The following is a 14784-nucleotide window of genomic DNA, read 5'->3' as shown; positions in this document are numbered from 1 at the left end:
TTCAAGACGAAGTTTCTTGCTTTGTAAAATAATATAGTTTTTGCCATCTTTCAGGCCGGTTTTCGGTCATGATGATTTTCCACATTGATAGGAAACATAAATAAGAGTTATCAAGTCGCCTTGTGCGTAGAATTACCCTACGTATATTCGATCTAGAAGCACTGGTGCGGTTCTTTGATAATGCCCCTCCGAAATTTTTTAGGAAATAATTGGGTTTATTCTAAATGGAACAGCTGATCTTCACTGTGCCCTTCAGTGGTTTCGAATTCTTGATAAGAGCCGATAAGAGTCAGATATTCGGCCAGTCGCTGTTAGGTTAGTCTATTTGTTAAGCAACATCGTGTAAGAAAACAGTTGAAAGATGCATGTCTTGCTTGAAAACAAAAGCCACGCTGTATTCATGGTAAACTGGCAACAAATTATATTTTTCGTCTTGCCATGACTATTATGATGACCCCCAGGATGTTTGCTAAAGCTTCTTCCTCGAATGCGCTCCGCTCTGCTCCCCTCTCTCCTCTGCCCTCCTGTAAACCCTCGACTACGACAGGATTACGGTACCAGCACATTATTACTTAAGCAGGGAAAGTGTGGCTTATCGAAATTATCCTTCAGCATGTGTCTGAAACATGAAAAAAAAACTTTTGAATGTTTCAGCTCATGTGCATTCGTCCATGTCTTCTTCTATATTTAGAATGACTGCGCTTACTCCTCCTGCTCAAGCGCATGCGATAAGGGACAGTTTCTAGAATGTTTCGCATTTGCTCAAGTAAATATAATTGAACGCCGCGTAGCGCTCCCTGTTCACACCCTCGCACAAAATGATCGTGCTGTTCGACCCACTTGTCTTGATACCGAGATCAGCTATAGCAGAACTATTTGCGACTTTTGTTATTACTTTTTTCAGCTCAGGCACGAGGACGGCGCTAGCCGCAGTAGCGGGCAAGGCCGCGGGAAAGGCGGGAACCAAGAAAGCAAACAAAGCGGCGGCTCGGGCTGCCTCAAAAGGCGACGAAGCTACCGTCCATTATTCGCGACCATACACGAGGTCCCAGAAAGCGCGCTGTTCCAAAGATCTCCAGACCGAGCCGCTGTTGCCTGAGCCTCAGACAAAGCGATCCAAAGTCCAAAATGCCCGTTCGACGGTCAAGCATGCAAGCCGCGCCTCCCGACGGACAGCTGCCAAATCTCGACCAAGGTCCACTTCGCCGCCTATGGACCGAAGAACGGCGCTGAAACTTGAACAAATTCGCACCAATTTCGAGGAGCTCGAGATCGTATGGACCTCGGGGATGTGGGTGAGTGCTTCGACGAGTGTAAACATTTCTTACTGTTTCAGTACCTGTCACGTTGCAGAGATTTGTAGATGAAGGGTTGCGGTAGTTGACAATCTGTGCTCAGTAGTCTACAGCCCAAAACAAGTTCGAGGCAACAAAAAGCGAAGATCGGAGGTTTTTTTATGCTCATTGTTCTCTGTGTAGTCTTTTGCGATGTAGGGCGTTTGTTCGTCACTTCATTTGATAGGTAGCGAGAATTTGGTCGTATACAGTCACTGCGCCTTTCTCTTCCAGTGAACCAATTATTGTTGCAGTTTGCAACTCGTATACCCTTATTTATTGCATTGTGAGATTCCTTGTTATCGCTGCACATTTTGAAATGCTTTTTTTATGATTTATCCTGCCTTGTGTCGACTGTGTCGCTCATAAAAAAGGATAGAGGTATCAAATCTATTCACTGCTTTTCGCTATTCATTGAGGGATAAACTAGGGGAATTTGTCGTTCATATCCAATCGGGGTGCGGTTTGCTGGCGAGCGCCCCCAATAATTAAGATATTGGGGGGAAAATGAGCATGAAAACAATTGCTACCACCCCGTTTCAAAGGGCACGCTCCTATATTCCATCTATCCATCCATCCGCAGGAGCATAGCACAGTTGGCTAGTTCGCCTGACTTTGTGTCGTTAACACTGCTGCTAGATGCTATGATGAAACACCCTCTAGCAGTATGTCTATAGCTCGTGTTTCGTAAAATGAAGTGCCCAGAAAAAACTGCTTCGGAGTAATCTTTCCCGAAGAAAACGGCCCCGGAAACAATATCCCGGAAGAAAATTCCTCATTAGCAAAGTAGGAGAAAATGTTCCTAAACGGGTGCACTCAAAGATATTGTAACGTCATGTTTTGCCTCCCCGAGCCTCCGGCTTATCAGTGATTTGCTTTTACTACCACTGGCTTTTACTGATATAACTTTACATCTTCAAAGGTTTCAGCTTGAAACTAGTCGGTATTTTGTTGTCACTGTTTTCTTTTAATTTGCCACGTGCTAGGGGGCGCAGACTGCGCTTCTCCGTGACAAAACATACATTTGAGCAAGTTGGTACATCTTCGAAAATTAACCAGCGCTGCGACATGTCAAGTTCCTCAACGCTGGTTAGGAGTCCCCGTGACGTGCTGCAATATTATACAGTACAGCGCTTTGGCCGTAGGATTTGAAAAATTCAAACTACAACACGGCAAACGTAGACAGCGCTCTCGTTATCGCGTTCTGTTTCTTTTTTTTTTCTTCTGCGAGATAAACAGCGCAGCGTCCGCCCCCCTTCACTCGGCGAACGCTGTGAAGAGTGCTTGAGGGGTCCACGGTGAACGACCGGTTAGGGTTGGACGCGCCGTCTCTTCCACAGCGTCTTTTATCACCACCATCACCATCGAAAAGGTTCAAGCTCTTCACCAGAATATCTCCGGGGGAGTCTTCGAGTGACCCCACCTACATGCCGTGGGAGATCTCGAAAGCTACCAGTTCGACCAGCAAAATGCACGTTTAATAATTAGTAATATTGTCGTGATGATGATGCCGGTAGTATTAAGTGCTAAAAGAGGAAATGTACTGGTGGCCATAAAATGGTTTTTGCGAAGTTGTTTCCAAAACGATGCATTTTTATGGCGTGTTTTTGGATTCGGGACATTTTTGCTTAGGTGCAATTTCTTGAGGGGCCCTACTTCTCTTCCGGGGACGTTTTTACCTAAACTCGACTAAGCTCATGCTTTATAGTGCAATTTAGTAGCTAGCCTGCCAGTTTTACGGCTGAAAATATTCGCTACATTCACGTAAGTGACTGGCCCCTTCTGCCTTCCCCAGGAACCACCAGACGCTGATCCCCAGCAGCTTTCCCAGCCAGGGTTTGGGCGCCATGGAAGCCCCCATCCGAGAGCCTTGGGACATGCTTTAGAGGACAGCTCATCTGGAGAAGGCTAGCGTACGGAAGACGCTTGTCTTCATACTCAACGCCTTACTTTACTTGAAGGTTTTGGTACTTTTACCTTCTGACTGCCTTAGTTTAAAATGCATGACGCTGGGCTTAGTCGGTGAGTCATACTACGTAAGAAGACAGTGCAAAAGGACAAAAAAGCAATTTATTTGCGTCGTGTCCTTTTTTGTGGTGGTCCTTTAATTTGCGCTGTCTTATTACCGAGTTCGGGTTATATCCCGTCGTTGCTTGTCCTTGAAATGCTGTCTGAATACATCTCAGCTTGCTTAGTTTTGGGCATCTGTTCTAGCCTACAAGGCATTCTTGCTTGTTCATTTTTAGATGTTTTTTCTTATTTGCTGTGTGTGTGTGTGGGTTCATGTTCAGCGATATCAAATTCACTGCAGGCCTTTCTTTAAAAACCTTTCACTTGCTGCAAATTGAATTCGATTGTTAGGATGTTCCCTCTGAATTTCCGACATAAACGTGTCATTGTCATGGCCATGAAACCTGTTAGTGTGCCTGTACCAAACAGTTTCACCTCGTTTCAAAAAAATTGCTGAAGGTTCAAATATTATAAACCTACATGCACAAGGTTGCTTCCGGACGTTGCAAGGTCCTCTGAGTAACGCTCCGAGATGGCTTAGCTTGGCTCAGATCCACGGGGCTGCCCCCATGGGTAAGCGAGCGGTGCGCGCCTCTTTAAACCGCGGCCAAGTGCGCAAGAATTCACGCTTTCTGACGTGGGAGGAGGTATGCGCGGCAGCGAATCTATCGCGTCGAGTGACGTGGCTAGTCACGTTCGCTTCCAGTCGCATCCAGCGCCGCTGCGGAGCGGTCGAAAGTCGCGGAAAGTCAAGTCAACTGAGTAGGCGAAACTCGCGCCATGTGTACCCAAGTTTTCGCCTTAATAAATGTTAACAAATCAACGCTCCATCTTGTTACCTCAATTCTTTGCTTTATTCCTTTCCTGCGCTGGTTGCTTTAAATCATTCATAGGCCATGCTTCTTCGTTGCAGCACCATCCAGGATTGTGAACATTTTTGAAAGGGGCCATATATGCATGGAAGGAAGGTAAAGATGTGTACAAAGCACAATTTCTACCAGAGAAGCATAGCTATGTGTAAAACAATCGGCGAACCTTCGCTCTAAGCACGCAGCAACACAAGCGGGTTCGCTGACACCCAAATGTTTGACTGTTGCGCAGTTTTGTACCGCCCGCAGTATTTCCACATTTATCAGATACGGATCTGAAGCTGATTATCCCATCTCCTATGTCAGCAACGAAATAATAGATATTCAAAGCCAGATGGTTTCGAAACCACACCTAGGAAAATAATCCAGGTTCTCTGGCTACAACGTTAGGCTACTCATCATTTCGGGAGCAAGCATTTTCACGTGGAAAGCTTCCCTTTTCGCTCGCTACAGGCTGGCTCATACCCACAAGGGAAATCGTCATTAACGAGTCAATGACAATCAATTCATATGAGAACAAGCAGTGGAAAAGAAACAGAGTTGTGTAAAATAATAAGGTATTTCGTTCACGCTGCGCTTCAGATGTCAACATTTTCATCTTTTCTTGACAAATTCGCTTTAAAGCGGTATCGGCGACATTCATTTGGAATGTGCGTATCTGTTCTGACACATGACCTTCAGGTGGTGTGAGATTACATGTATCTGGCTCAATTTATCTCTAGGAATGCTTGGTTTTCCTACACTATTGATATGCGTGTAACTGCGTGGTCTATACGCCAGTGAATTATTTGCATCTGGGCTAGCCTTCATATAAGTCAAGTCTCGTTCGGATTGTCTGACCATAGTACAACAGTCGTGTAGGATCGCTCTACATAAAAAAAGCGCGCAAGAATATGAGAGTGCTCGACTGGGGCAGCTTGCGGTGATCCTCGCTTAGTTATGCGAAACGATATCGCAGTTATTTATCTTCTTTCTCTTTAATTCCGGACAACAATTCCGGACACCAATTCTTCCCCATTAGAGCACTTATTCGTCTTCATACGGACGCCATATGTTCATCATCAGGGCACTAAAACATGAACATCAAGTCAACCAACAAGATTTAATGAAACGAGTTCGCCGCTCTCTAAGGCTTCCACTGCCTCCACAAGGATGGCGCTTTAGTGCTGCACACTAGAGCGCAGAACACCGCCCGACGACGGCCGCTGAGGCGGCAGCCGTTCGCAGCGTTCGTGGTCATTTGGAATGAAGTCTGTCACATGCTTGTGACCTCGGCTTGTGTCCATTCTATCTATAGCGAACGGTAGATAACGGGCTCTGGGATAGTGTTTCTAGTTAAGCTATTCGAAGCTACATCTCGCTAGTTTTTCACTCATCATGTAACCAAAAAATGTGGTTTAGCTTCGAGTTACTGTTTTAGCTTCTTAACTAAACTACCTGCACGACTGTGTGGTTAGGAATTTTGAGACCTTGCCTCTCAGCAGTTTTTTAAATTTAAAGCAGTGCGTAATAATGTTTCTGTTTACTTTGCTGTATAAATTGTTCTGGCCTGTTATGATTGTTTTCTTTTTTTAGTTTGAGAACAAATTTTATCTCTAAGACTTCCAATATCCACACCATACAGAATATGGTATAGGAATTGCATAGTCGTCAAAAATTTACAGCCTAGGTGGTTTACTTTTGAGCCACATCGTACGGTTCGTTATGCATTCTCAGAGTTCCAACTTTAGTGAAGGTAAGAAGAATTTTTGTCTTACCCTCTCCATTATTATCGACTTCCACGAATGCTAAAAAGGCGCCACGAGACGGTATAAAACATTCCCCTTGGGTGCTAAGCTTTTGACAAAGGGTGTACGCGTATATTTTCCCAAGAATTTCAGTTTCCGAATTCCAGAAAACGAAAGAAACAGGAAAAGCTACGAAGAGTCAGGACGGGTTCATTTATAGGCAACATCAGCTAATCGTGTCAGCCACGGGGATTGGGTGGTAGCAGGGTATAGTTTCCTGGCACACATTGGTGGGTGATGGGGGTTACTTTAGGCACAAAACATTTGAAAACACCTATCCAACAGTTTTGTCAAGCCAGCATCTCTTCGTGCCCGCGCATGCTTCTGCGTAGTTCTGCATTTCAGTACCCTCCCAGTCATAGCAGCATAAGGTGAGCAATTGAACCCCTGCGAGAGAGCAGAGGTAGAAAACGCCTTGCGGAATGGATCGCTTTGTAGTTATACATCACAGCTGAAAACTGCTCACCCGTGGCGACAACTGTTATGCCCGTAACCATTCCATGCTTGTACCTACTCTCGATTTGTGGTATATTTGTGAGATGCACAAAGTTTCTTACTTTCTTTTAAGCAATATTTCCATAAAGACGTGTATTAACAATATTCTTTTGATTTTATTTCATGTTGGGAAATACGCAAGCGTCATATAAGTGTAAATACCTGCGTGACTTTCGTGTCTGTTGCTTTTCCAGTGTTGTTTGCTTACTGAAGACACCCTCTTGGTTTTGGAAAGTGGGTCATCGCTGGCATCTTGCACTCGTTCGGATGGTGCGTTCGCAAATGTGTCTTGCTTTTGCATCCACTTCATTTTGTTGCCCAGTGGAAATTGACGCCACACCATAAAATGCAGTAACTGGAGAGCGTGCACGAGTCCGCGCAGGGTTTTTTGGACGGAAAACACTGCTCAGGGAAAAGTGTAGGAGCAAGTACAGCCTTTCTTCTGTTTTAAAACGTCACTGATAATGAGAATTTTCGAGTTGCAAAAGCTAACCATACCTGTCACAGGAGAGGTTCGGGGTAAATCAAATCACACTAAACATGGGTAAAAGGCAAATTAAAAAGAAGGAAATGTTCCAAAAACGTCACTAAGACACGCGATGCTTTCCGTTTATGCGTCGGAAGTAGGTAAGAAGTTTTCCATGACGTGAATAAGGTATTTTCGAGTGGTGCCCAAATAATCTTGCGAAAATAGCCAGTTTACCTCACCTGAATCGCGTATGCCACAGACCGCAAGACGAGTAGGCGTTTCCTCGAGCTTTTAGGTGCAGGATGACCGTAACGTTGATACTACATATTACGCATTAGTGGGATAACCTTTTCACTGTTCTACTGTGTTCGGTTACTGCGATCGGTTAGTTAGTTATAAGAAAAATAATTTAGGGTGAACATTTTTCTTGTCTATTCCGCTGTTTACCCCAGGAACGCTATAACACCGTCTTATCGCTCAATTATAGCTCGATTGGGATGTTGCTGCTGATTCACGTGTGGCTCCACTAGGGAGGATCGGCATTAAGCTCACCACAACAAGGACCCTTTCAACTAACGCACCGTTCTTGGATAAGTGTGTCATGCACTGAAGAAAAGTACGCGAACGCAGAATGTAAAAAAACAATGTTCTGTTCAGTCTCTGTAAGGGCATTGCAACTGAAGCGCAATGTAATGACAACCTTTCCCTTCATCGCAACGTTTTGTTCTGTTCTCTATCTTAGTATAAAGAATGCTGGCGCTATGTTTCACTAGATAGTTTAGATTAACGAAAAAAACTTGTTTGGAGAGGCAGTAAATTTAGCTGGGCTTAGCGCGCCACGCTGACGTCCTTTGTTAAGAGCAACAGATCAGTCGATGTGGTAAGTATAAATGAGGGAAGCAAGCGCCGATTTTATCTCAACGCTAACACAGAAAAGAAAAAGCAGCCATATTCGTTGTTAACCTAACAGATTTGTCACACAAGCCGCAATGACGATTCGAGGAGATGCTTGCATTTGATTGACATTGATAAAGGTACTGCCGTTAAGATTACGATGCCACGCCTCGCTCCTGCTGTTTTCATGAGTGGCACGACGTCCTGCGCAATATAAGTTCACTCGACACATTGCTCGTTTAACTTCAAGACACTTGTTTCCGGAAAGAAACCGGTAGCCACAAAGTTTTGTCTGGAAACAACTGAACTGGCCGTATCACTCCACATTAAGCGACGCTGTGAACTTTGCGCAAGCGCCTAATAATTTATATAAATAAGGCTTTTCTATGAAACATCGAATATCAAAATCTTGTTTTTAGTGCAGTTGCACAGCGCTAAACTAGCGGCTAAACAGAAGTGACAAGCTTTTCGCCATAAAATTTACATTCCAGATTCCAGAAGGCATCATTTAGGGTTATTATCCTGCTTGAAAAAAGCATCAGCACATACTTTGCTTGCCTCAGCATCTAATCTGATTTGTAGTCTCTCTTATATCGTCCGGCTATTCATGCATTTTTTCCTCCTTATTCATGCGGCTACTTAACCATGCACTGTTTTTAAAGTTCAACCATTAGCTTTTTTTCTTTTGTCCCCTGCCCGCCGATAAAGGATGGTACAAACTTGCACGCCATTATTGTTGGCAATAGCACACATAGTACCTATGGAGCTCGTTGACATTCGCTTCCTGACAGACTGGAAATGAAAAGAGAGAAAGATAAAACTAATGTCCACTGGTGGGCCTGCAAACCCGTACCAGAAATGGCCTCACTGCTTGATATCTGACAGCCCATGTCGCGGCAGCACATCTTCAGCGTGTTAGGTGCCGGTTCTTAATTGCACATAAAAAAAATTGTCTTCAGAAATAGAGCATTGTTAATTTTTGTCATAACTGATAAATGAAATAATATAATTAAGAACTGGTTTGAATACCACTGCACCTCGGAATAAAAAAATGTAGAAGTCCAATCATCACTTTCGTTATCGCACACAATGGCCAGAAAATGCGAATTTATTCCATTTTAAGCTATTATCAATTTATCAATCCTGCCAGCAGGCATACGAAGCTTTATAAGAATTTAGGAAGGCTTTGGGTATTGTTTATGATCAATTCTAACAAATTTAGGCAAATATTAAGTCCACAGTTTGAAGCCTACTTCTTAAGAAGCTCTAAGCTCTTATAGAGACTAAAGATGCGTACGTTTTAATATTTATTTTCTATTGTTGGTTTACATAACGCAATACTTTTTAGTGCTTGATATTTATAAAGTAGTTGCGATTGTCGTTAAAAGGTTTCGATAAGAACCGAAGATGGAGTAGTTTTTTCAAAATCGAATGAAAGTTTTTCATTTTAATATTCTTGAATTGGGACGATTTCAAAATAGTATGGAGCAAGAACGAACAACTTCACAGCTTCAGAATGTTCCAGAAGTAAAAAACATGACATGTATAATATAGAGAGAAAGTTTTCAGGCCAATGCTTTATTTCGTTGTACCAAAATGTAGGGCTGAATTTTGGCATACAAGCGCCCATTTTTACATTTATTTCTGTTTTCAACAATATAATGCAACCCGTTTAGCTAGTTATATTTCTCTGGTAATGAGGATACTTGATAGCGATTTCAGTAAAAATCCAAGATGGTATTCCTTTTAGAGCACAGCTCTTTGGCGCCCGTTCCTGCGTTTTGCGTCGTCGTTGGCGTTGGCGTCCGCAGCTGGGGCCGGGCGCACTCCTTCCTCCACCACCCTCCCGCTTCCTCTCTAGCGGCGACGGCGCGTGTGATCGGATTTCTGCGCGCCTCTCTCCCCCCCCCCCCCCCCCCCCCTCCTTCCCTATCTGCTGAAACGCGCGGATCGCGGTGCGTGCATCCCAAGCCCGGAACGCAGTCACGTTCTCTTCTCTGGCTAGCGGTGTCAGCGGCATCAGTCAGTTAGTTGCTCCTACCTGTTCGTCGCGCAACGTTCCCATGGGCCCATGTGCTGCCTCCCGCAACCTCCTAATAACTTAATTGCTCTTTTCATTTCTCTGACCACAAAGCTTCTTTCATGACAGCCAAGAACTGTTAGTGGAGTGTTTCTTCAAGGAATACGTGTGAAAAATGGTGTGAAAAATTTAAAAAAATCTGTATTTGTACATACTTGTCTGGCTCTAAATCCTTGCCTCAATCTATCGAAAATGTGAAACAGCTGATGAGCTGCGCTCAAATTTCGCATAAGAAGTAACGTAATTGCCGGCAATTTTTTTAAATTGGAAATAAAATTTACTCTTTTGCAGGTGTAGAACAAATTTAGAGGTCTACAGCTCCAGAGTTTGTGTGAAATTTAACAAATGACGGGCATAATAAAGAAAACCTGTTTCAATGCCAACATCGTAACACGTCCTGTCAGTATATGTAAGGTTTAAAGTGTACACTTCTGGAGCGCGTCGCTCCTGAAGCAAAGTTTGTGATATTTTACTAAATCAATTGCAGCAACAAAACAAATTATCTAATAATACTTTTAAAATTAAAAGTTGCATAAATTTAGAGAGTAAAAATAATGCATGACAAAAAATTAGTGGGCAACCAACAGGTCTCCAAACTTGCAACTTGTTGCAATGGCACAACCGACGTTTTCCGCCCGTACTGATATAGAGTTTTTTTTCCAAGTCTTACTTCTGCATATGTTGCAAAAGAAAGGTTCATACCTTCTGTGCCCAGACATTTGCCAACACATATAAGCATTTAATTGAAAAAAAAAAAAAAAAAGCGGCCATGAAATCTTTATTGTTATTCTTTCTAAACACAGCGATGTAAGGTCGTCAATAGTGCATGTTGCTCGGGTTTTCTTTTGTGTGTGTGTGTGTGTGTGTGTGTGTGTGTGTGTGTGTGTGTGTGTGTGTGTGTGTGTGTGTGTGTGTGTGTGTGTGTGTGTGTGTGTGTGTGTGTGTGTGTGTGTGTGTGTGTGTGTGTGTGTGTGTGTGTATATTTGTGTGTTTCCTCCCGATTTGAAGAGCCAGCCCGCGAGGCGCGCGGGTGGAGCGGCGCCCGTACCCAGGGAGGGGGAACCTTTTTCTTGTGTTTGTTTACATTGGGAAGTGTCCCTGCGTGTGCGCGTTGTCTGTTTTATGTCTTTCTTGAGGGGCGCGGGGTCTCGCGCATTGAAAGGCGCTCGGCCGTTCTGTTTTCGGCCGGGTGGTTAGCGCGCGTGGCTCCAAACGCCGTCGGCGGACCCCGTCGAGCGCCCGCTGGGTTTTGTTTTTTTTCTTGGTATGTGTAACAGTTCAGTTCAGTCGTTCAGTCGTGTCCGACTCTTCGTGACCCTATGGACCATGTCACGCCACGCTTTCCGGTCTCTCACTATCTTCCAAACATCACATAACTTCATCTGCAGTGCCTCGAGGATGCCATCTAACCATCGCGTTCGCTGCCTCCCCCTTCTCCGGCGACCCTCAACCTTTCCCCAGATCAAATCTTTCTCCAGCGACTCCTCTCTTCTCATCAGATGACCAAAGTAGCTGAGCTTTAACTTTAGAATTTGACCCTCCAATGAGCAGTCAGGGTTTATGGTCGAGAATATCGATTGATTTGATCTTCTGGCCGTCCAAGCACTACAATTCAAACGCGTCAATTCTTCGGCGGTAAGCCTTCTTCACAGTCCAACTCTCGCATCCATACATCACAACTGGAAAGGCCATAGCCCGGGTTATACGACTCTTGGTTGGCAGTGTAATGTCTCTGCTCTTTACTAGGCGGCCAAGGCTAACCATTGCTCTCTTTCCCAGAAGCAGGCGTCTCCTAATTTCATGGCTGCAGTCTCCTTCCGAGGTAATCTTGGAGCCCAAAAAGAGAAAATCTGTCACAGCTTCCATTTCTTGTCCCTTGATGCTCCAGGACTTGATAGGGCAAGACGCCATGATCTTTGTCTTTTTAATGTTGAGTTTAAGCCCAAACTTCTCACTCTCTTCTTGTACGCGCACCAGAAGTCTCTTGAGTTCCACTTCACTTTCTGCCATTAAAGTGGTATCATCCGCATATCTAAAGTTGTTGATACGTTTTCCAGCAATCTTCACTCCAGCTGAAGACTCGTCCAGACCGGCCTTTCTCGTGATGCATTCTGCATATAGGTTAAATAGGCAGGGCGACAGTATGCAGCCTTGCCTCACTCCTTTATCAATCGGAAACCAACCAGTAAGATCATGCCCAGTTCTAACTGTGGCCTCTTGCCCTTCATACAGGTTCCTGAGGAGACAGATGAGGTGAATCGGAACTCCCATCTCTTGGAGAGCTTGCCACAATCTGCTGTGATCTACGCAGTCAAACGCTTTCGCATAATCAATAAAGCAGAAGTAGATGGGTTTCTGGAACTCTCTTGCTTTTTCCATGGTCCAGTGAAGGTTGGCAATTTGGTCTCTAGTTCCTCTGCCCTTGCGAAACCCAGCTTGCACGTCCGGAAGCTCCCGATCCACATACTGCTGCAGCCTACCTTGGAGGATTTTCAACATCACCTTGCTAGCATGCGAAATAAGCGCGATCGTGCGGTAGTTGGAACAATCTTTGGCACTGCCTTTCTTTGGAATTGGGATGTAAACTGACCTCCTCCAATCCTGTGGCCAGTGCAGGGTTGTCCAAATCCTCTGACATAATGTATGCAGAATGTTAACAGCGTCATGGTTGAGTTTTTGAAGCAACTCAGCTGGAATGCCATCAATTCCGCTTGCTTTGTTCTTAGCAAGGCTGGCTAAGGCAAATTCAACTTCACTCTTCAGGATGCCCAGCTCGAGATAAGTAATCACAACCGTCTTATGTTGGGTTTGCACATTCAGGTCCTTCTTGTACAGCTCTTCTGTGTATTCCTGCCACCTCTTCTTTATCTCTGAGGCTTCAGTGAGATCCTTGCCTCGTTTGTCCTTTATCACGCCCAGCTTAGCACAGAAGCTTCCTTTGATATCTTTGATTGTCTTATACATAGCTCTTGTGTTCCTTAATTGGCGGTTGTCCTGAACTGCTTGGCACTGTATGTTCTGGAAGGCATTCTTATCTCTCCTTGCTATTTTCTGAAAATCCGCATTGAGAACCTTGTATCTTTCTCTTTCCCCCATAACTTTTGCCATCCTCCTTTCGTCAGCTATTTGCAAAGCCTCTTCAGATAACCAGTTTGCTTTCTTGCATTTCTTTTGCTTTGGAACTACCTTAGTAGCAACTTCTTGTATTATATCACGAACATCAGTCCATATCTCTTCGGGCTCTTTATCTTCTAGATCTAATTCTTGAAATCGATTCCTCACTTCCACAGCATATTCTAACGGAATTTGATCCAGGTGAAACAGGCAGCCGTAAATCTCGTGCGCGTCCTCGAGAGTGGAATGCCAGTGGTGGAAAGGCCGGGGTTGGGACGCTTCGGCGAACTGGACCTCGGCTACGATTTTCCACGATTCTGTGTGAACGGGAGGACACCAAGGACGTTTTTACGGAAACGTGGGACCGCGGGAAAACTACGAGGCGCGATGGGTAGCCCAGGAGTTGCAGCCCGAGCGAGGGAGAAGACGGACGTTCTCCTGTACGCTCGCTTGGGACGAGGGACTGTCCTAAGCCGGAGGGCAACCCAACTCAGTGTCTTACTCTTTCTTTCGAATGTGCTGTGTTTGTTCATCAATGCGACCTATCATTTTAATTAAATCAGTTTGTTAATTTAATTCGGCCCACTGCAATTCTTTCGGCGAAGCAAGGAGACGGGACCACCACCAACAAGAAGAAAAAAAAAAGGAACTTCAAGAAATAGCAAAAAGATGTTTACTAGCGATATATATTGTCACGTAGCCGTTTAGGCCCGTGACCAGAAGGTTGGGTTTTAAAGAGGGGTTGAGCTAGCAGGCGCAGAAGAGCAGGGTCGGAGCACCGAGAAGAGCAGGGTCGGAGCACCGAGGGACGGCAGCTAACTTCAGCTTCTTCTCGAACGCCACGGGGCACTTCTTCGAGTCCGTGCACGAGACTCGATGACCAGTCGCCTAGCGGCTGCTGTTGCACACGCTACATTACCCCCCTCTCTAAAAAAAAATAAATGTCAACTTGATGAATTCGAAAGCAGAGATAAAAAAAATAAAGCAAGAAACATGCGGTAGGCGGTGCGCTAATTTCCTCGCGAAAAGTACGGCTTCATGCGCACGACATGGACAACTTCGGATTTCTGCTGGCGACGAGTAGAAGAAAAGCCGTCCGGAAGCACTTCGTACGTGACGTCGCTCAGCTGACGGAGCACTTTGTATGGGCCAAAGTACTGCTTCAGAAGTTTTTCGGATAGTCCCCGACGTCGAATCGGAGTCCAAAGCCACACTCTATCGCCCGGTTCGAAAGTCACTACACGGTGGCGGTGATCGTAACGCTGGGCGTCTCGACCTTGCTGGTTCCGGATGCGTGCCCTCGCCAGCTGTCGCGCTTCTTCTGCGCGTTGAGTGAACTCCTCGGCGCCAACTTCGAGGTCACGGCGGTCATAGGGCAACATGGCTTCGAGCATTGTCGAAACTTCGCGGCCATACAATAAGGAGAACGGCGTCATTTGCGTTGTTTCCTGCTGCGCCGTGTTGTACGCAAACGTGACGTACGGCAGGACGTTATCCCAGGACCGATGTTCAACATCCACGTACATGGACATCATGTCGGCGAGAGTTTTGTTCAGACGTTCTGTTAAGCCATTAGTTTGTGGATGGTAGGCGGTTGACCTGCGATGGGTAGTGCCGCTTAGTTGCATGACAGATTCCAGTAGCTTGGCAGTGAAAGCAGTGCCTCGGTTCGTTATTATAACTGTCGGGGCGCCGTGCCTCAGGACGATGCCTTCGATGAAAAATTTCGCTG

General features: G+C 45.1%; 1 long non-coding RNA gene across 1 annotated transcript; it reads left to right on the top strand.

Annotated features, from left to right (window-relative positions):
• Window positions 1-841: 841 nt before the first annotated feature.
• On the top strand, window positions 842-4175 carry LOC146191938 (uncharacterized). The gene is made up of 2 exons (XR_014706374.1): window positions 842-1295; window positions 3130-4175. It is a non-coding gene; the product is annotated as an uncharacterized LOC146191938 (long non-coding RNA).
• The last annotated feature ends 10609 nt before the right edge of the window (window positions 4176-14784 follow it).

Source organism: Amblyomma maculatum, chromosome 4 (genome assembly GCF_055883805.1).
Source record: "Amblyomma maculatum isolate TAMU_Amacu chromosome 4, ASM5588380v1, whole genome shotgun sequence".
In the NCBI taxonomy this organism is placed as follows: Eukaryota; Metazoa; Arthropoda; class Arachnida; order Ixodida; family Ixodidae; genus Amblyomma; species Amblyomma maculatum.
This window is presented reverse-complemented; position numbering and strand designations above follow the sequence as displayed.